At 47.0% G+C, this 4331-nt stretch overlaps 1 non-coding gene across 1 annotated transcript; it reads left to right on the forward strand.

Moving 5' to 3' along the window:
* Positions 1–628: 628 nt before the first annotated feature.
* On the forward strand, positions 629–702 carry Trnan-guu (transfer RNA asparagine (anticodon GUU)). The gene has a single exon. It is a non-coding gene; the product is annotated as a tRNA-Asn (tRNA).
* Positions 703–4331: the final 3629 nt, after the last annotated feature.

Below are 4331 nucleotides of genomic sequence, written 5' to 3' on the forward strand. Positions count from 1 at the left end.
CCCCGGGAGCTCCGGCTGGGACCGCGCAGGCCGTGCGCAGGGCTTCCCGGCCTCCCGGGGTTACCGGGAGACCACCGCGAGGGGAGCCTTCTAACAAGAACCTCGCCTTTGCCGAACTCTGGGAAATCCGCCCTCGGGTTATTCGGGGGACTCCAACGTGACGACGTCCATGGCTTAATCCAGCAAGTCCTAAGGGAGCGCCCGAGGAGGGCCGAGTCCGGGAGTCGGCGAGGGGACCCAGGACCACGTCCTCGACCTCTGCCGTCGTGGAGCCCCACCGATGCACACAGAAATCCGAAATGCAAGGGCGAGCGGCCGGTCGTGTGGGCACAGGACTTTCCCAGGGTGATCGTGGCGCAAAGAACAGACAAGGCCACCGCTAGGACCCACCCGGCGTCTCCGCGGGCTGCGACTCCTGAGACGGGGTGACTTAGCGCTGGGCCAGGGCCTTTCCGCGGCTCTTCTGGCTCCGAATCCCGCAGTCGCCAAGTCTCCTAGGCGACAAACACCGCGATTCACGCTGTGAATCCCTGGATGCTCTTGGCTTTGGAACTTGGTCGGGCACCCTGCAAACCCTAGGGCGCGTAGTCATTCCTCCCCACCACCTAGAGAGGGGACTCAGGACTGCGTCTCTGTGGCGCAATCGGTTAGCGCGTTCGGCTGTTAACCGGAAGGCTGGTGGTTCGATCCCACCCAGGGACGCCAGCATACTCTTTAGCCTCCTTCCTGCTCTCACGCAGCGGGTCACTTTTAGCCTCCTTCCTGCTCTCACGCAGCGGGTCACTTACAGACAGAGCACGACCTCCTCCTGCCACAGTCATGCCACCAGGCCTTCCTACAATATCTGATGGCATAGCGGTCTGGCAACTGAGACACTTAGACATTGAATTCCCAGGGACAGGAGGCCAGGACGACCAAGGCGAACCCTTTCATCAGCAACCTGAGATAGACATCAGTATCCTGTCTCCACTAGGAGCCTGGATTTGGATTTGGGGATTACTCTGTCTATACTATTGCCACCTTCATCAGATTTTCGATCCTCTTTTTTTTTTTTTTAATTTTTTTAAGCCTGTCTTCCTTAGTGTGTGCTATCACTGAGAGTCTAGTAAGTGCAGTGCTTAGCCAAGGGGCTTTCCATCAGAAGGTCCCAGTCGACATGACATATACACATATTTGGTGGCATTTTCTGAATAGCTGAACTTCCTGGATGCTTTAAAGTCCTCCAATAACTAGTTGTTTTCTGTGGTGGCCTAGTCAGGGCTGGAGAACTCTGCCCAAGTGACCACAGCTTTCTGACAAGCCACCTATCCAAAGGAAGTGTGTTAGTCAGCTTTACATTGCTCTGACAAAATACCTGAGAAATCAACTTAGACAAGGAGACATTTATCTTTGGCTCCGAGTTTCAGAAGTTCCAGTTCATAGTTGCTTGGGCCCATGATTGTTGGCTTATGGTGAGGAAGAAGGCCATCCCAGTGGGAAACGCTTGACAGAGCAGAACTCTTCACCCCAAGGGTGCTGGGAAGCAGAAAGAATGAGAGTATTAAGAAGGGTCAGAGACAAAACATACCCTTCCAGGGCATGCTTCTCTGGCTAACTCCTGGTTCCACCACCTCCCAATGTCCATTTAATCCTGGACCTACCAATGGATTAACCAGAGCCCTCGTTATCCTGTTGCTTCTCAAAAGCCCCACGTCTGAACGTTGCTGCCCTGGGGACCAGGAGTTTAACGCAGATCCCAGCTACAACAGGAGGAATATCTTGGTGCTTCTAGCCATGGTTTTCCTCCTCACCATTCCTCTCTTCTTCATAAATATGGGTTTGGGTACATGACAGCGCCAGTGCTCCCTCCTGTACAATGCAATGAATTAGCATCCACATAAGTGTCTACTTTTCTTTAACAGAAGTAGACATGGCTTTCAAATTAGCCCATCCAGTCCACATCATTGGCGCCAAGAGAATCCTGCCCCCTGTAACAGGTACCTGAGGGCTGTTGGATGTCTTTCCTCAGCTCTCCTCAATATTTGAACTCTTGGATTTTACATACTTCGTGTGGTTAATGAACAGGGAATTTGTCTCTCTCTTCTCTTGTCATCAAATGATGAATGCAGGTTACAGCTCTCGCGATCTGATCATTCCATCTCCTGCTCACACAGGAGCTTTGGGGATTCCCCATCTCCAAGCCATAAGAGGACTTGAACTTGGCCATCACTTCTCCTGGATCTCCAGCTGGCTGACTTGTCATCTAGGACTTTTGGTCTCCATAATCATGTGAGCCAATTCCTTTCAGTAAGTTTCTCTATACATATCATATTTGGACCTTCTTGGGTTTGTTCTCTGAAGAACCCAGACCAAACACAGAATTTGCAGCAGTTTTGTTCACCATACTTTTGAAAAAGGAAAAGAAAAGAAGAAATTGTGGACAGTTCTCAAGAGTAAGGATCGTGTTCAACATTTCCTTCAAGACAAAGTGCTAAAATTATTTTATTGAACCTATTTCAGTAATATAGTTTTAGCCTTAGTGTCTTCTTTCTTGTTTATTTGTTTGTTTATTTGTTTATTTATTGGGCTGGGGATGGACCCCAGGGCCTGTGCATAACCTTAGTGTTTTCTAAACAAAGTTCAAATCAAAGAGAAATATATTTTATTTGGCAAATGCATTTTAAACGTAATTCAGATATAATCTTAAGAACTCATAAGAGAGATCCCCTGTGGCTTCTTTCCCAGTTTGCTCCAATTGTAACTTCATGGTAATATTTGAAAAATGGTGTGGTGGGAGTTAGACATGCTTATACCAGAGAACCAGGATATAGCCATTGGCACAACCAAGTTACACAACGTCTTCATCACCACAAAAATCAATCACCTTTGTAATGGCTCTCTTCAGGACCGCTTCTCCTTTCCTCTTTAAACTCTGGCTACCACTGATCAGTTTCCATTCCTGTAACTTATTCATTTAATCAATGGTAGGTGAAGGGAATCCTATACACAGCCCTTGGAACTACTGTTTTTCACTTAGTGAATTTCTCTGGAGAGTCATTCCAGTTGCTGCGTCAACAAGTTGTTCTTTTTGTATTTCAGTAGTTGCACACTTTGCCTTGCTGCAGATAAATTTGTCTACCCATTCTCCCAGAAAAGGTTATCCACATTTTTCTCTTTTTGGGAGATATTAAGAATAAAGTTGCTATAAACTATAATACACAGGTTATTTGTGTGAACATAAGTGCTTATCTCTCTGTGATAAATACTGGAATGAAATTCTTAGGTCCTATGGCAGATGCATGTTTACCTTTAAAAACAGACCATAAAAATATTTCCTAGAGTGGCTGTAACATTTGGCATTCACACCAGCAATATAGGTGTGATCCAGGCTTCCTTGAATTCTTGCTAGCCATTGATGGTGTCATGCTTATTTTGGTTTTTGGTATTTTGTTTGGTTTGTTTTAGTGCCGGGGATTGAAACCTGGGGGAATCAGCCACTCAGGCACATCCCCAGCCCTATTTTGTATTTTATTTAGGCACAGGGTCTCACTGAGTTGCTTAGTGCCTTGCCATTGCTGTGTCTGGCTTTGAACTAGGAATCCTCCTGTCTCAGTCTCCAGAGCCACTAAGATTAATATGTTTTTTTTTTTTTTAATGAGGACATCCTGATTGGTGTGTACTGATATCTATTTAATTATCAGATCCTTAGTGGCTGATGATGTTAGGACTTCACCAGTGAATCTGGGCTTGAGGGAGGGCACAATTCAGCTCATGATAATATGCATTCTGTTGCTGCAGAGGATTCTAAAATTGTCAATTAAATTCTGCTGATGGATTGTGTTGTTGGGGTTCCTGTATCCTTGCTGATTCTGATGGGTTGTTGTATATGTTGTTGAAGATACTGAAGTCTGAAAGGAAAGTGACCACAACACTTGGAGCAACCAAGAGATCTTTATTGCAGCAGTGCAAAAGAGGGGAGAGGGAGGGAGGGAGGGAGGGAGAGAGAGAGGGGGGAGGAAGGAGAGAGCAAGACCAAGAGAGCAAGACCAAGAGCAAGAGAGACAGAAAGAGCCAGAGCAAGAGAGGGGCCAGGCAGGAGGGAGTTTTTATAGCCCTAATGTAATGGGGTCTCTGAGTCTGCAAGCTGCCTTGTTGGCATACAGTGAGTGGATAATACAGTAGTGTCATCGTCTGCCTTCAGGGAGATGGGGCAGAGGTCATTTGTGGGTTTCCAGACGGGTGGGGGTGGAGTGTTCAGCCTTGAGTGGGGTCGAGTGTTCAGAATCGCCTGGATGTGCGAGGCCAAGGGTTCAATCTTCAGCGCTGCATAAAAATAACTAAGTGAAGATATT

The sequence above is a fragment of the Marmota flaviventris genome, chromosome 10 (genome assembly GCF_047511675.1).
Source record: "Marmota flaviventris isolate mMarFla1 chromosome 10, mMarFla1.hap1, whole genome shotgun sequence".
NCBI lineage: Eukaryota > Metazoa > Chordata > Mammalia > Rodentia > Sciuridae > Marmota > Marmota flaviventris.